General features: G+C 43.9%; 1 pseudogene; it reads right to left on the reverse strand.

The window, feature by feature from the left end:
- Positions 1-636: 636 nt before the first annotated feature.
- Positions 637-17,822, reverse strand: LOC120988842 (annotated as a pseudogene).
- Positions 17,823-18,707: the final 885 nt, after the last annotated feature.

The following is an 18,707-nucleotide window of genomic DNA, read 5'->3' on the forward strand; positions in this document are numbered from 1 at the left end:
ATATCCGTACCATAACATATCCGTGTTCATCCCATAACACTGTGTACGCTTGAACTTCATCTTCCCCGATAAGGGAATTGGAATATAAAAAAAAGCATGAGACATGTCAGCACAGTGTGTTTTCAAACAGGCAGTATGTTTACGCCATTAAACGTCGTTTACTCATATATATGTATGTCAGAGTCAATCAGACATCATTTAATATTGCTGTCATTGCGTTCCAGAACTTGCAGATGGTAGAGGGGAAAAAATAAATCATAAAAAATAAAAAGACAAAGAAAACCGTTTCTCTTAAAAAAAAGATTCCTAGGAGGTTTAAGTGGGTTATATACCAACTTTCCCAACAATTGGAGAAATTATGAAAATGTTTAAAAAATTTGGTAAACCGAACCTGAAACAAGTCTCGAGTGGTTCACTCATCTCTAATTCCCCTCCAACCCCCCTCCCATTCAAGTTGACTTGATGTGGCATGGCTTTTGTTCTGGTTGTCTAGTGTATCTTAAGGACTTCATATAAAAGAGCTACTTTAAACGCTTACTGTAATTGCATATATGATCCTGTTCTAACATGGTGTAGAATACTTTTTGAATAATGCAGACACAAGGTTTATTGGTAAGAACTTTTTTAATTGAGTTTTTACATGATGATATGTTTCCCATGAAGGTTCCTCCTGGAGTTTACTTGAGGATGAAACAAAATAATATAGCATTTTGGGAAAAAAAAGCAACAGAGTATGGCCCAACTAGAGGACATGATAGCAAAGACCTCCATGGCCACAGTGTATTTACCACTAGTACTTAGTGAAGCTGGAATGAAGGACACCCATACAGTGAGGAACGCCAACATGCTGAAAGTGATATACTTGGCCTCATTGAACCTATCAGGAAGTTTTCTTGCCAAGAAAGCAACAAGACAACTAATAAGGGCCAAGGAACTCATACAGTATATCCTAAAGTAAACCAAAATGCCGTGGAAGAACCTTCATTACATTCATAAACTAGAACTCCAGTCTTGGCTTTAAAGTTAAATTCAGGGAAAGGAGGAGAAATAATAAGCCATATTGTACAGATGAGGAACTGAATGACAGTGCCCATAGATATGACTAGATAGGACACCTGAGGCCTGGCCCACCTTCGTAAATCACTGTTGGGTTTTGTAGCTCTAAAGGCAATCATTACCAAGATAGTCTTAGCCAAAGTACATGAAATACAGAATGCAAAAACCAGGGCAAAGGCCACTTGACGTAGGAGGCACTTCTCATTTCCAGGATAGCCGATGAAAGCCAGGGAACAGAAAAAAACAAAGGGACAAGCAGATGAGAAGAAGACAACTGATGGTGTAATTGTTGGCACGAACTATGGGAGTGGTCTTATTGCAAATGAGTAGCCCTAGTATAGCTATAGGTACAAACGATGAAGTAACACTGGTAGATGTCAATGTGACGCCCAAAGTCTCTTCATATGAGAGGTATTCAATTGGTTTTGGTAGACATCTGTCCTTTTCTTCATTTGGCCACTTATTCCAAGGACATTTGGAACAATTGACTGCATCTAAGAGGTGTTAATAAAAAAAAAATATTCAGATACCATTATAATTATACTATTACTCTGCCTGTCCAATAATAAAGTCGCCACCAAAAAAAACGGTCACACACTCTAATATTTCGTTGGACCGCCTTTAGCTTTGATTACGGCACGGATTCACTGTGGCATTGTTTCGATAAGCTTCTGCAATGTCACAAGATTTATTTCCATCCAGTGTTGCATTAATTTTTCACCAAGATCTTACATTGATGATGGTAGAGTCTGACCGCTGTGCCAAGCTGTCTCCAGCACATCCCAAAGATTCTCAATGGGGTTAAGGTCTGGACTCTATGGTGGTCAATCTATGTGTGAAATGATTTCTCATGCTCCCTGAACCACTCTTTCACAATTTTAGCCCGATAAATCCTGGCATTGTCATCTTGGAATATGCCCGTGCCATCAGGTAACAACAAATCCATTGATGGAATAACCTGGTCATTCAGTATGTTCAGGTAGTCAGCTGACCTCATTCTTGGAGCACATACTGTTGCTGAACCTAGACCTGACCAACTGCAGCAACCCCAGATCATAGCACTGCCCCCACAGGCTTGTACAGTAGGCACTAGGCATGATGGATGCATCACTTCATCTGCCTCTCTTGTTACCCTGATGTGCCCATCGCTCTGGAACAGGGTAAATCTGGACTCATCAGACCACATCACCTTCTTCCATTGCTCCAGAGTCCAATCTTTAGCAAATTGAAGTCTTTTTTTTTGGTTTGCCTCACTGATTAGTGGTTTTCTTACGGCTACACAGCTGTTCAGTCCCAATCCCTTACGTTCCCTTCGCATTGTGCGTGTGGACATGCTCTTACTTTCACTATTAAACATAGCCCTGAGTTCTACTGTTCTTTTTCTTCTATTTGATTTCACCAAACGTTTAAGTGATCGCCGATCACTATCATTCAGGATTTGTTTCCCGCCACATTTCTTCCTCGATGGGTCCCCACTATCCTTCCAGTTTTTAATAATGCGTTGGACAGTTCTTAACCCAATTTTAGTAGTTTCTGCAATTTCCTTAGATGTTTTCTCTGCTTGATGCATGCCAATGATTTGAATCTTCTCAAACAGACTAACATCTTTTCCACGACCACGAGATGTGTCTTTCGACATGATTGTTCAAGAAATGAGAAGCAACTCATTGCACCAGTTGGGGTTAAATAACTTATTGCCAGCTGAAAGATAATCGCCATGCAGTAATTATCCAATAGGAGGCTCATAACTATTTGCATAGTTAAATCCAGGTGGCAACTTTTTTTGGGGACAGGCAGTGTATAATTCTATAACTAACTCACCTGTTTTATTGGAAAATTCTCCTTGTGAACAAGGAACACATTCAAAGCAACAATTTGGTTCTCCTGGGATGGAAGTTCTTCGTGAACCTGGTTGACAACTTTCACTGCATATAGATATTGGAACCTAGAAATGATATTAATGATATTAATATTAATTACGGTATATTCCTGTTTTTCAGATCTGCACAATTTTGGAAATTTGATTAGAAATGTTTAGATTAATTTGACTGATGATCGGCTGTCCACGCACAGAAAGGGAAGCAAGTTCTCCAAATAAGTGGGTAAATAAAGAGCTTTAGGTTCCCCTCTAATGACCTTCTAACACTGGGACAATGGGGGAAATTTATTATCAGATATTCTCCATTTTTGGCGTATATCTAGGGCAGATTGCAACGAAAAAGTTATTTAGGCAATATGTGACTTTTCCCCACTCACGCCAGGTCTAAAAAGGGGGGCATGGAGTGGGCGGGGAAGGGGGTAGGCTAGGAGGCCCCTCTCATTATCATTTTCTACACCTGTTTTAGGTGTAGAAAATGGTCTAAATCTACTCCAGCAAGGTAGCTGGGGTACATTTAGATAAGCGGTGGATACGCCAAAGTTAGGTGCAGCCAGCGCACAGGGGTATTAAGAACCGCGTCTAAGACGCCAGTCTTAATCAATGACGCTTAATGTCTTTAGACCATTACATTTTTCGTACCACAAACTGGTGTCAATGGAAGCTACAAGGCCCTCACAAAGCTAAGTCAACCCAAAAAAAATGAAACAGTTATGGCTGTAGAATAGTGGCGATGCAAAAACAAATGATTTTCATTACTCAAAAAAAAATTATCTTTGTAATCATTATGACTCGTAGAAATAGGAAAACAAACTTTTTCCATCCCCAAAATGGCTATTTAATACATTATCAGTATCCAACAATGGAGCTATTTGAAAGGACAACTTGTCATGCCCTGGGAAAACAACTAGCTAAACAGCTGTTACAGAGCTTTGTGGATAAAAAGGTTATTGCCTTTAGGATGTGAAGGAAAATGACAAAGATCAGTGCACTCTGAAGGCCCAAAATGACATATAATTGAAGGGACTATCCAGGAATGGATAATGATGATCTTCAGGACCCCCGGTGATCAGCTGTTTAAGGAAGACGCCACGCTCATCAGAGCTCTAGTGATCGCAGCCGGCTCCCAGCATCTCTCCAAGCCCAACGCCATACATTGTATAGTGGCTGTGATCAGTGTCGGACTGCGGTCCCTAGGGCCCACCAGTGTAACTGATTCTGGGGGCCCACCTTAGGGCTCCTATACACAAACTTATTATTTTTCCGTGTCCGTACCATTATTTTTTTTTTGTGTGGCCGGTATAGAAACATAGAAACATAGAATGTGTCGGCAGATAAAAACCATTTGGCCCATCTAGTCTGCCCAATATATTGAATACTATGAATAGCCCCTGGCCCTATCTTACATGAAGGAAGTATGTGAAACCATTCACTTCAATGGGGCCGCAAAAAATGGAAATGACTCCATGTGCATTCCATGTCTGTATGTCCACATGGCCGTTACGCAAAATTATAAAACATGTCCTATTATTGTTGGCATTGCAAACATGTATGTGGCAGAATTTAGGCTACTTTCACACTTGGAGTAGCAGGGTCCGGCTAGCCCACCGTGCCGCCGGAAGTCCGCTGTAATTTTTGTCCGGCCACCTCTCGGCATTTTTACCATAGTGAATGGGGCCAGAGCGGACCTCCGGCGGCACGGTAGGCTAGCGTAAGCATGGATCTGGCAGGCTGTTCCCCCACTGGAATAGTCTGTCGGACCCTGCTACCGCATAAATATCAGATTGCTGGAAAAGATGGAATATTAGGGGTGCATCTAGAGTGGGGGCATTGGGGGGCATCTGGAGCTGGGGCACTAACGGGGGTGCACCTAAAGCATAGGCATTGGGGGCACCTAGGGCAGAGTCACCCCAATGCCACTCTGAACTCTGCAGAGAGCAGCACACATACACAGATCTGAGTCTGCTATAAACAAATCCCCTATTTCCCCCTTACAGTCTCCTACAGCTCACTACTGCCACACACCTGAGAAATCAGCCCAGCACCACAGAGGAGTCCTTCTCTCTAGCAACCACAGTTTCCTGACAGCAAGAGGTCAGGAGGAGGCAGACACCTTCTCTCCTCCTTCACTGCCAGCAGCCCCAGAACAAATTGCGGGGCCTCCTGTATAATGTACACCAGTAGGAGGCTGCATCACTGTGTGATACTGCTACCTAGTGGTAACAATAATTATCTCTCCCGAGCAAGGAGAAATAATTACTACTCCATCTTTTCTCGGGCGCAGGAGACTGGGGGCCCACCGAGGAATCTCCCGCCTCCCCGGTGGGCCAGTCCGAGCCTGTCTGTGATTGGTATTGTAGCTCTGCCCCATTCACTTCAATGAAGCTGAGCTGCAACTATGCCGTGTGACCAATGTACGGTGATATCACATGGCCTAGAAAGAGGCCGCAGAGCTCACAGAGAGACGGCCTGTTGTAACAGTTGATCAACAAGGGTCCCGGTCGCTGGTATCTGATATTGATGACCTATCCGTAGGATAGGTCATCAATATTAATCGCAGATTAACCCCTTTAAGAGGTTAGTACAAACAACTATTTTTTAGCCTAATATAAGATACAGTATATAAGGCCCCAAACAGTGGAGTAACTAGAAATTATTGGGACCCACAGAATTTTTTTTAATGCCCCCCAAGCAACTTCTTCACAACCTTCACTCCTGCGGCTAGTCAGAGTAGGCCCAGCAGCTGCTCCATCCGTTTCCTACAGTTTTACTATATAATGTCATTGTATAATACTGTTGAGGGGGCCCTGACAATAAAATATTTTAGACTTCCTCCTGGGTTTGCCGCTTCTGAGTTGGGGACCCAATGCAGCCCCTTCCCTTATTGCTACGGCCCTGGCCCCATAATAAGAAATTTTCCCATTGATGATACTTATGTCATTGTCCAAGACTTGTGAAGAATATATATCTTAACAAATTAACACATACACGAACAACATTATGTGTAAGAGGTTATATCGGTGACAACGCTGAATGATGTCATTTAACTAAGTTGCCATTTTCAATAATGATATCAGCATCTATAGGGGTTATACAGAGGGAGTGTCAGGTTCGGGTGTGGAAGGGAAACATCACACCGAACATAGTAGGGAAAGGGGTGAGGGAATAAGAACTGTAAACTAGGGAAAGGAGATAGACACCTCCTAGTAAAACCCTAATCAAAGTCCTGACTAACTACTAGTATGAACAGACCCCAGAGGTAGGTGAGTTCATACACAGGAATACCTAATGTCCTAACTCACCCTATAGGTTCATGGTACTAATGTCAGGACTGAGACAACCTGTTCCTCCAAAACAGGCCTTAATACAAATGACAGGGAAATGCAACAAAATAACCCAAACAAAATACAAAAGGGAAAGAAAACACTTAACTTCCAGTGGCTATGGCAGCACAAGGAACTCAGCCGAGATCCAAACACCAGCTATCCACAACTCAAACTGAACCTATAAACCGCATAGCATAGTGGGAGAAACAACAATTAATAGAGAAGGTTAAATGACCAGAAACAACACAGATATCATTTGATCCAAACAGAAAACATGTCAGATCAAACCACGTGTTGCCAGTATCACCGATCTCCTGCCATCTGTCGCAGGAATGACAGTCACAGTAGCCTCCCTTGTACGAGTGACCTCCGGACAGACAGGACCAACCTTATCCAGATGAGACCTGTAAAAAGGCTTTTCACCAAACAACTGGTAGTCACATCAGATGCCGGTACCAACATCCTCTCCTCTGGTCTATAACCCTTGCAGTAAACAAGATACTGAAGAGATCTACGGAGAACTCGAGAGTCAATAATCTTGGCGATCTGGAATTCCAAACTGCCATCCACCATGACAGGAGCTGGTGGAAAAGGGGACGACTCCAAAGGTTCAACATATAGAAACATAGAAACATAGAATGTGTCGGCAGATAAAAACCATTTGGCCCATCTAGTCTGCCCAATATACTGAATACTATGGATAGCCCCTGGCCCTATCTTATATGAAGGATGGCCTTATGCCTATCCCATGCATGCTTAAACTCCTTCACTGTATTTGCAGCTGCCACTTCTGCAGGAAGGCTATTCCATGCATCCACTACTCTCTCAGTAAAGTAATACTTCCTGATATTACTTTTAAACCTTTGCCCCTCTAATTTAAAACTATGTCCTCTTGTAGCAGTTTTTCTTCTTTTAAATATTCTCTCCTCTTTTACCTTGTTGATTCCCTTTATGTATTTAAAAGTTTCTATCATATCCCCTCTGTCTCGTCTTTCTTCCAAGCTATACATGTTAAGGTCCTTTAATCTTTCCTGGTAAGTTTTATCCTGCAATCCATGTACCAGTTTAGTAGCTCTTCTCTGAACTCTCTCCAAAGTATCAATATCCTTCTGGAGATATGGTCTCCAGTACTGAGCACAATACTCCAAATGAGGTCTCACTAGTGCTCTGTAGAGCGGCATGAGCACCTCCCTCTTTATACTGGTAATTCCTCTCCCTATACACCCAAGCATCTCTTTAACAAAGATTTGTGAAACACATTTTACTTTTTCAGAGCCTGAGGAAGTTCAAGAAAAAGGATTAATAATGGCAGTGATCTTATATGGACCAATAAACCTTGGACCTAACTTCCAAGAAGTAACATTCAACCTATTATTTATTGTGGACAGCCACACAAAATCATTAGGTCCAAACCATTCATGCATTTCCTGTCAGCCACACGTTTATACTTGTTGTCCATATTCATCAAGTTATTTTGAATTTTCCTCCATATAGAAGACAATGATGACAAAAAACATTCCTCCTCAGGGATACCGGAAGTTTCCGAACAAGAGAATGTGCCAATTTGCGGGTGAAACCCATATGCCCCAAAAATTGTGACTTACCAGTGGACTCCTGTCTACGATTGTTTATGGCAAACCTGCCAAAGACCACCAGAATAACTGTCTTTCCAGACGTATTAGGCAGATCAGTAATAAAATCCATAGACAAGTGAGTCCATGTTCTGGACAGTATGGGCAACGGAAGTAGAGATCCAGAGGGTCGAGTATGTGTCACCCTAGCGCGTAGTAATGACACATAGTCATTACCTCCCTTACGCCACCCCGCCACCAGAATCTATGAGAGATGAGGCCAGCAGTGGATCTACCCCCAGGGTGTCCCGTAAGAACCATACAGTGATGTTCCTCAAACATCTTATGACGCAATTCTGATGGAACAAACAATTTCCCAGAGGAGCAAGACTCCGGTGCGTCTCCCTGAGCCTCTAACACCTTCACCTCTAGGTCAGGGTAAAGAGCCAATATCACCACCCCCTCCGAAAGTATTGAACTGGGATTTTCAAAATCACCACTTCCAGGAAAACTAGGTGACAAGGCATCTGCCTTGACGTTTTTAACCCCAGGACAATAAGTGACAATGAAATTGAATTGGGTGAAAAACAAAGACCATCTGGCCTGCCTCGGGTTCAGTCGTTTAGCCGACTCCAGGTAACCCAGATTTTTGTGATCTGTGAACAATGTGATCGGATGAATCGCCCCTTCCGATCAATGATACCACTCCTCAAAAGCCAACTTAATGGCCAGAAACTCTGTTACCCCCATCGTAATTTCTCTTTGAAGCAGAGAGTCTTTTAGAGAAAAATGCACATGGCCGCCATTTACCAGGTGACGGGCGCTGCGATAAGACTGCTCCTACCCCCATCTCAGATGCGTCAACTTCCACAATGAAAGGTTGTGATACATCGGGCTGCACCAATATTGGGGCAGAAGCAAAGCACTCCTTAACTGCAGAAAAGACTCGCAACACCGAATCAGACCACACTGAAACATCTATCCCTTTCTTAGTCATGTCACTGTCGAATAGTTCTGAAAAATTTTTTGGTAATAGTTGGTGAACCCCAAAAACTGCATAAGAGCCTTCAGATTTTCAAGTCGAACCCAGTCCAATACAGCACGGACTTTTTCTGGATCCATTCGAAAACCTGAAGATGACAGCAGGTAGCCCAATAATTCCACCTCATGAACCGCAAAAACACACTTCTCTAATTTTGCGTACAATTTCTTAACTCTTAGGATCTGTAACACCTGTCTAACGTGATCCTGATGAGTCTCCACATCTGGAGAATAAATTAGTATGTCATCCAAATACACGACAACAAACCTCCCCACCAGGTGATGAAAAATGTCATTCACAAAATGCTGGAAAACTGCAGGAGCATTGGTCAACCCAAAAGGCATGACCAGGTTCTCAAAGTGACACTCTGGGGTATTAAAAGCCATCTTCCATTCATCCCCTTCCTCGATCCTGAACAGATTATATGCCCCCCTTAAGTCCAACATGAGAACACCTTGGTATCAATAATATGGTTAAACAACTCAGGAATCAAAAGAAGGGGGTAAGGATCACGGACAGTAATCTGATTGAGCTCATGGAAATCCAGACATGGCCTAAGAGTTCTGTCTTTTTTTTTTTAACAAAGAAAAACCCTGCTGCCACTGGAGATTTAGAAGGTTTTATGTGTCATTTTTGCCAAACTCTCAGTAATATACTCTCTCATGGCCGTTCTTTCAGGTCCAGAAAGGTTATACAACCTAGATTTGGGCAACTTAGCTCCAGGAATAAGGTTGATAAGGACAATCATATTCCCGGTGCGGAGGTAAATCCTGGCATCCATTTTCAGAAAATACATTGGCAAAATCAGATATGATAGAGGGCAATGTAGTAGTTAAAACAGAAAAAGATGTATTCAGACAATTGTCAACACAATAATCACCCCAAACCAGAATCTGTCTAGATTTCTGGACAGCAAGCAAGCACAATCCACAGTAAACCCAGAACAAAAACACAAGATAATTTCCTGATGAAAGTCACCCACTCTTAATCAGATGTTATGCACCATCTGAGATAATCACTTCTTGAGTTAGAGGTGCAGAATAGTGTTGAGGGCGAATATTCGAATTGCGAATTTTAATCGTGAATATCGCCACTTTGAGAATTTGCATATATTTAGAATATCGTGCTATATATTTGTAATCACTTATATGCTAATTGCGAATTTATTGCGAATTTCAGCACTTAGCAACATCCCTAGCAACCAATAGGAAAGTTGCCTACCACTTTGTGTTGATCGCGAATATTCTAATTGCGAAATTTTATTGCGAATATATTACATTGCCAATTTTCGCAATCAAGTAAATAATGAATGGAGATCACAAATTCTCGAATTCTCGAATTTATGGTGAATATTCTACCAAAAATTCATGAAATATTGCAAATTCGAATATTGCCTATACCGCTCATCACTAGTGCAGAATCAATAGCAATAATGGAAATGTTTTTCTCTAATGCACTTGGAGACAACACATGCATACAGACGAACTGAGCATCAATCATGTTCACCCCTGCCCCACTGTCGATTAGCAGCTCGATCCTCACAGTCTCAATCGCCACCTCGGAAGTCAGGAGAAATCGGGTACAGCCAGTCAAAGACAAATGCACGTTCTCCGACTTCCCTCTTACCCCTCCAAGAGTCAGATGAGAATTAGATGTCCCCTTTTTTTTTCTTTTTGACGCTGAATGCATGGACATACATCGATAAAATGTCCCTTTTGTCCGCAGAAAAAACACACTCCCTTCCTACGACTAATACGCTTTAAAGCAGATCGAGGAGTAGCTCCCCCTAATTGCATGGGTTCGTCCCCAAACATAAACCCAGGAGTTTCTTCATCCAAAGTGTCAGAGGAAGATTATACGTTATGTGATGTGGGGGCCCCTAGATCTCTCTCTCAGGCGTCTATCAATGCGTACTGCAAGAGACATAGAGGCTTCCTGTGACTCAGGATTCTCATGAAAGGCCAAAGCATCCTTCAGCCTCTCTGAAAATCCCTGACAGAACTGACTACAGAGAGCCGGATCGTTCCACTCAGTATCCGTAGTCCACTTCCTAAACTCAGAGCAACAGATCTCATTAGAACGCTCTCCCTGACGAAGGCCAAGTAGTTTGGTATCAGCCAGGGACGCCCGATCCGGGTCATCATAGATGAGACCCAGAGCGTTGAAAAATTCATTCACCGACCGGAGAGACTGCGATCCGGTCGGCAGAAAAAAAGCCCATGACTGAGCATCCCCTTTAAGCAATGAAATACCCACACCGACTCGCTGATTCTCATCCCCAGATAAGTGTGGACGTAGCTTAAAATACTATTTACACGCGCCTCTAAACAAAATATAAATTATCACTTTCCCCAGAAAGTGTAGTCCACTTTTTGAGTAGTTAGTGAATGCAAACCTTTAAAGCGGTATGGGACGTCTTCGGATACTTTAAAAATCCTCAAAGAACTGGAAATTGAAGCAAAGTCCTCCTCTTTCAAAAAACCGAAACCTTGTTTCCGAAACGCGTCTAGTGTGTATAGAGACCAAGGCTGTCGGTGCGGTTTTTTGCAAGAGGAGGACTTTGCTTCAATTTCCAGTTCTTTGAGGATTTTTAAAGTATCCGAAGACGTCCCATACCGCTTCAAAGGTTTGCATTCACTAACTACTCAAAAAGTGGACTACACCTGTGTCACTATTGCCGCAAATCAAGTTAAAACCTTGTAACATCTACTGCTGCCGGCCGGACAGGCTAAGGCAATCACCAGCTCAGCTCAGCTCAACCAGCTTCCGTTGGTCTGACGGCTTCAGACGCCTGCGTCACTAATCCAGCGATTCATTACCTGGCTGGACACGTGAGACGCTGAGTGAGCTTGTCTGAAATCTTGCTCCGCAAGCGAAAAAGTAAGTGGAGCACTGTCTAACAGTTGCGGCTAAGATCTGTTACAGGTTATGTGAATGCAGAACCTCTCTTGATGAGAATACAGCAAGGACATTTTGTAATCTTTGTTTGAACTTTTGTTTCAATCACCTGGCAAATTGCCATCCATGTCCTGGACATACAAGCGGTTCATTTGAATATCTCTTGCAGCCTCACTCTAGCCATTTGGTCCTATTAGGAGTACTCCAGATATATAGGATTGTGCGTGAGCTCCGCACTTATACACCTATATTTACACATGTATGCATGTATGTATGTTGTATGATGGTACAAGTCATTTAATTTAGTGTATTAATAAAAAATTTAAAGCAAAAATACTGTGAGCCAGCCTATATTTCTATTGATTTGATCTCTTTTTTCAGCTGGTAACTGAAAGGCTGAGCTCCAGTAGTTTTCTGGTGGAGCCTTTTCTTATTTGATAATAGTTTTATTTCTTAATACAAATGAGAGGGAAATGGAACACACAAAATAACCCAAACAAGATAGAAAAGGGAAATAAAACACTTAACTTCAAGTGGCTATGGCAGCAGCAGGAACTCAGCCGAGATCCACATGTAACACCCCAGAGTTGTGTTACTACACGCGTCTACCCCGCTACTGTCTAATAAGAGCCTGTATATTGTCATCTGATATAATTTGCATTATGTCTTAACAAATGTGCATCTAAAACCCTGTTAAATACAATTGTTACTTGTAATTTTACAGGTACACCGACAGGTGACAGCAATGCATTGGCCAGGTAAAGCTGCGTGCCTGCCCGCCCGTGCGAACGCTTGCTTCTGTTCTGCAGCTCTGCTACTAACTAAGGGGTATCAGGGTACATTATTATACAGGGGTAATATAACTGAGGAGGGCTGTCATGGGACATTATACAGGGGTAATGTAAGCTATATTACCACCGTATAATGCATGATAGGCCTCCTGAGTTATATTACCCCTGTATAATAATGTACCCTGATACCCCTTAGTTATATGACCCCCTGTATAATGAACCCTGATTACCCTCAGTTATATAACTGAGGGGTATCAGGGGACATTATGGGTAATATTATAACTAAGGGGTATCAGTGGACATTATACAAGGGTAATATAACTGAGGAGGACTCAGTGTTATCAGGGGACCTTATACAGAGGTCCTTAGTTATATTACCCCTGTATAATGTACCCTGATACCCCTCAGTTATATTACCCCTGTGTAATGTACCCTGATATCCCTTAGTTATATAATATAACTACGGGGTATCAGGGTGCATTATACAGGGGTAACATAACTGAGGAGTTCTATCCTATCAGGGACGTAATACAGGGTTAATGTAAGCTATATTACCCCTTTATAATGTTTGATAGCCCTCCTCAGTTATATTACACCCAATGTACCTGATACCCCTTAATTATATTACCCCGGCGTCAGGGGTGTAGCTGCAGGGGAAGCGGCTGCTTTAGTATTTTTCAGTAGTATGATTAGCTGGTGAAAATTATCAGTGCCCCCCCATTTTTGACTGTGTATCTTCTGTGCCCCCCCCTATATATTGATCCTAGAGTCGCCACTGCGTATCCTGGCCCACTGCATAAGTGGCGTCAGCGTTACCCCATACCCTGCTCTATTGCACACACACCAGCTATCCACAACTCAAACTGAAGCTATAAACCGCATAGCATAGTGGGAGAAACAGCAATAAATAGAGAAGGTTAAATGACCATAATAGTCACACCCGGGGAGAGAAGGTGCGGCAAGCACCAGAAACAACACAGAAAACGTGTCAGATCAAACCACGTGTTGCCAGTCTCACCGATCTCCTGCCATCTGTCGCGGGAACGTCCGCACACAGATCAAATATAAAAAATTCTAATCACCCCCCTTTTCCAATTTGACATATTAAAATAAACATAACAAAAATAAACACCAAAGGTATTGCGTACTGCGTCCAAAAACTTCTCAACTATTAATATATAAAAATATTTTCCTATCACACGTGATTCGCCATTTTTGGTCACTTTATCCTCCAAAAAAATTGAATAATAGTGATAAAAAAAAGCCCTCTTACAGCTCTGCAGACGGAAATATAAAAAAATGATGACTGAATATGGTGATGCAAAGAACATTTTTTTTTTTTTCAAAGGTATTGATTTTTTTAAAAGCAGTAAAACAAAATAAAAACTATACATATTTGATATCGCCATAATCATATTGTCCCACACAATAAGGATGTAGTGTCATTTTTACAGCAAAGTAAACATTGTAGTATCAAAACCCAAAAAAACTTCACCCCCAAAGATTTTTTTTTCCCGTTATGCAATTAGAGACATAGCAAATTAAATGGGGCCATAAAAAAATACAACTAGCCCTGCAGAAAATGAAAAAAGGTTATGGCTCTCGGAACGTGAAAAAAAAAAACACATCTATTGACAACACAGTTTATTCATTTTCTTACCTTTCCATTACTGAATGTCCACTGGACAGAACTGGTGTTAATATGAAGTGCTCCTCTGTAAGAGGCTGTGCTGGTAAATCTTCCCACTTTAACCTGTTTGATGGAACCTCCCAGGTCCATTTGCCAGTTGACAATATCATATGATGGAGGGGGGTCTCCATTCTCATCAAAAAACAAATCCTTTCCACTGCTTAACTTTATTCGGGCCTTCTTCATGTAATGGAGAACCTATGATGAGAATTTGGTAGACTATGAAAATAGTCCAATGTAATTTTTATATTGATACTGTGGGTATTCTCTCTGGTAGACAGGGTAAGCGGACGCAGTACAGAGGCAAAAAACAGTTTGTAAAGCAAAACTTCTGTGTTTATTCACACATAAGGTATAGCACAAAACACAAGTCACTTTGCAGTCTTGGTGTTTGTTCACACACACAAAAAGTTCATAAAGCAACAAAGTCACCTTATCTCCTGGGTTTTAGTTCACATCCTGCTGGTTTTTCTGCCTCGTCAAGTCCATAAGCAGGCTTTAGGAGGCCTGTTTCCCCTACAACCGGGTCTCAGCCCTCCAACTCGGCACAAGCCTCAGATCCCAACACAGAGATCCCCTCTACTGATCCCAGCTGTCTTTTAAAGACAGCTAGGTGTTGTCAAAACCGTGGACCGGCACCTGAGATACAGTCCGGTGTTTGACCCCACCTGGCCACTAATCAATCCAGCAGCACACACTGGGAGGAAGATACCTGTTTTCCCAGACAATACCCTTCACTGTGTCACATACCCCCCATTTGTTCAACCCTGAGGGGGTGAACACATGCCAAACAGTGCACCCGGGACAGGGCATCCGCATTTCCCTGCAACCAAGCTGCCTTGTGTTCTACTGTGGTTTTAGCCGGACTTTCGCCTGAGACTCAGTGACAATGTAATGCCGAATTGTTGAAGTGCGCCCAAGGAGGTTCAAGAACACATCCTTGTTCCGACTAACAAACTCCCTGGCCTCCTGAGCCTGTTTAGAAGATAGACTGTCAGCAATTTTTACTGTGGCAAACGCTTCCCTTGCATCAGACAGAGGGGCTGGAGCCTCCTCCCCTACAAAAACCGGCCGCGGTTTTCCTATCTTTCCAAGGTTTGAGTAAATTCACATGGTAAACCTGCTCCATCTTTCTCCGCCCTGGCTGGTGTACCTTGTAGTTTACATCTCCAATTTTCTCTAGTACCTCGTAGGGCCGCTTCCACCTAGCGCAGAACTTACTGTCCACAGTCGGCCCACAAACCAAAACTGGATCTCCCCGGGTAAAGTTATGGACCCCAGATGTTTGATTATAGGTCCGACTCTGGGCTTGCTGAGCTATCTTCCTATGCTATCGCTACCTATTCTATTCCGTAGGGTTGTCTCCTATGTTATGCGAGCGGGTGTGGACCGACTGCGCCACTGACTGGGTACACTCCAGAGGGGCGTAACTAAGCAGCTACCTTGTATTCACTAGAGCCCCTGATGGTGGGGATAGGCTTGGGCCATAGGGTAGCTGCAAGGTGCCACTCCAGAGTATTCCCCAAGTCAGTGGCAGCTGACCAGGTGGTCAAAGTGCTCGGTGCAAGCACCAAGGGGACTTACGAGGCCTGGAGGTACGGGTCAGGACAGGCGGCAATCAAGCAAAGTCAGCAAACAGGATCCGAGGTTAGGGGCAGGCGGCAAAAAGGCAAAGTCCATAAACGAAGTCCGAGGTCAGAGGCAGGAGGCATAAAGCAAAGTCCAGAAGTACAATAGCAGGATTCGGTACACAGGGAGGCAGACAAGATAAACACCTTTGCACAGGAACTAGACAGGCTAGACACTGTAGTAGAAAGTGCCTTTAAATAACTGCTGCAATCCGACCATCGGCTACTAGACAGAGGGCGTGTGTGTGTTGCCACATAGTAAAGAGAGATACACCCACGCAAGCTTCAGCACCAGTGCAAGTCTCCAGCAGCAAGGAAACACTGGTATGGATCACATGTAGCAGAGTTAAGTTAGCTGCTGCCCGTGTTTGTCAGCTGGGCGGCAGGAGGGAAAAGAGGGAGCCCGGCGCCCGTGCCTGCGGATAGGGGCAGCGATGCCAACACGGGCCATTAGGCTAACATCCCGCTCATCCACCGGACCTACCGTGGGCCCCTCTGCCTTGGGTTTCCTATGTTCTAACAACTTAACTGGGCTAAGCCTCGATACTGGAGCTTTTCCTATCTCTCAGTGATCAGTATGTAAAACGGCCGGGCACAGGGCTGGGAACAATGGAAAGTCTCTTCCTAATATCAAGTCATAGAGCAAGCTCATGGTTACGGCCACCTCATGGATCCACCTGCTGGCACACGTGCTTAGGGACATCAGAGCAGTGGGGTACTCTTTTAAATCTCCATGTACGCTGAGCACCCCGACTTTCCGGTTTGTAAACTCAGTGGGTTGTACCAGGGAAACTCTCACAAGGGTCACCCGACTCCCTGAGTTCAGCAGAGCCACCACGAGAGTGACTCCCACATCCACCTGACACAAAGGTTTATTATTGAGAGTTTCTGGAGTGTCTGACGGACCGACCTTTCTGGCATACCATGACTGTTGATACCCAAAGTTTACGTCCATTGGCTCGACCAGGTGGGGACAGTACATGGCTGGGCTCATGACACTTCTTTAGACAAACTTTGTAGCCACCTGCTTCTGTTTAGCTGTGGATAGGGTGTCCACCATTTACTACAGGCAGCCTTTATGCCCCTTCCCCAACATCTGGTGTATTTCTTCTGAATCTTCTACCCTCCAGCGGCACAGTGCCTGACGAAGGCTGAATTATCGTCCGAAAACATTTGCACAAGGAAAGACGCATTTCACGTTTTTCTGAATAAACATTGCAATCAATTTACACAATCTTCGGGGCTGTGATTTGTATTACGTATGGGCTCATTACACCACCAGCAGATTATCGGGTTCCGATTCCCAAAGGGCACATCCCGTACAGTCTTTATCAGCTCAGGCCACTGGGTCTGGGGTGGGGATTTTCTGGATTTTGTTACATCCTTTCCCAGAGTTCCCCCATGGAGATCCTCAGTAGCCCCATACCGTTCAACCAGGTCCACCATCTCCAGGGCACTAGTAGGAGACGTCTGGCCAACCCAGCGCTGGAGGGGTAGTGGCAATGCCCTCCAGAATTTTTCAGCTACAATACGGACCAGCATAGCAGTGGGACTCAGTACGTCAGGCGGTAGCCATTTTAGCAAGAGATAGAGCAAATTATAATACTGGGGTCTCGCTGCCTCAGCCGGGTTAAACTCCCACTGATGCACCCGCTGAGCCCGGACCAACACATTCACCCCCAGTCTCGCCAGGATCTCACCCTTGACCTTATAGTAGTCTGCCGCTTGCTCATCCGGTAAATCAAAGTAAACCTGTTGGGATCCTGGTGCCAGGAACGGAGCGATGACCTCAGCCCACTGGTCTCGGGGTAGACTCACCACCTTCTTGAACACCGCCAGGTAGGTTTCGATGTCATCCGTCGGTGCCACATTAGGGATCGCCGTGCGGATCGCTTTCCGGGCATCGTGGACTCCATGAGATACTCCTGTCTTCTCTAAGGCCATCACGTGTTGCTGCAGCCGATGGTTCGTTTCTTGCTGTCACTGATTAGCTTCTAGCAGTTGTCTGTTAGTCTCCTGCTGCTGCTCCATGGCTTGTTGTTGCCTTGGGTTGACCTGCACCAGCTGCTTCATCATCTCCTCATTCTTGTCCCGTGATGCTGGTTGCAACTTAGCAGGCTTAATCCAGGACATACAACAGAGCACGAAAAAAATGCTGCAAATATATTTTAAGCTTTATGCCAGCCTCACTGTGATTGCCCACATCCGTCACCAATTCTGGGTATTCTCTCTGGTAGGCAGGGTAAGCGGACGCAGTACAGAGGCAAAAACCGGTGTGTAAAGCAAAACTTCAGTGTTTATTCACACATAAGGTATAGCACAAAACACAAGTCACTTTGCGGTCTTGGTGTTTGTTCACACACACGAAAAGTTCATGAAGCAGGAAATTCACCTTATCTCCTGGGTGTTAGTTCACACCCTGCTGGCAGTTCTGCCTCGTCAAGTCCATAAGCAGGCTTTAGGAAGCTACACCCCTACACCCTTGTCTCAGCCCTCCAACTCGGCACAAGCCTCAGATCCCAACACAGAGATCCCCTGCTGATCCCAGCTGTCTTTTAAAGGCAGCTAAGGGTTGCCAAACCCCCGGACCTGAGATCCAGTCCAGTGTTTGACCCCACCTGGCCGTCAATCAGTCCAGCAGCACACACTGGGAGAAAAATACCTGTTTTCCCAGACAATACCCTTCACTGTGTCACAATACTTAGCATACACTCACCTAAAGAATTATTAGGAACACCTGTTCTATTTCTCATTAATGCAATTATCTAGTCAACCAATCACATGGCAGTTTCTTCAATGCATTTAGGGGGGTGGTCCTGGTCAAGACAA

The sequence above is a fragment of the Bufo bufo genome, chromosome 1 (genome assembly GCF_905171765.1).
Source record: "Bufo bufo chromosome 1, aBufBuf1.1, whole genome shotgun sequence".
NCBI classification, from domain to species: domain Eukaryota; kingdom Metazoa; phylum Chordata; class Amphibia; order Anura; family Bufonidae; genus Bufo; species Bufo bufo.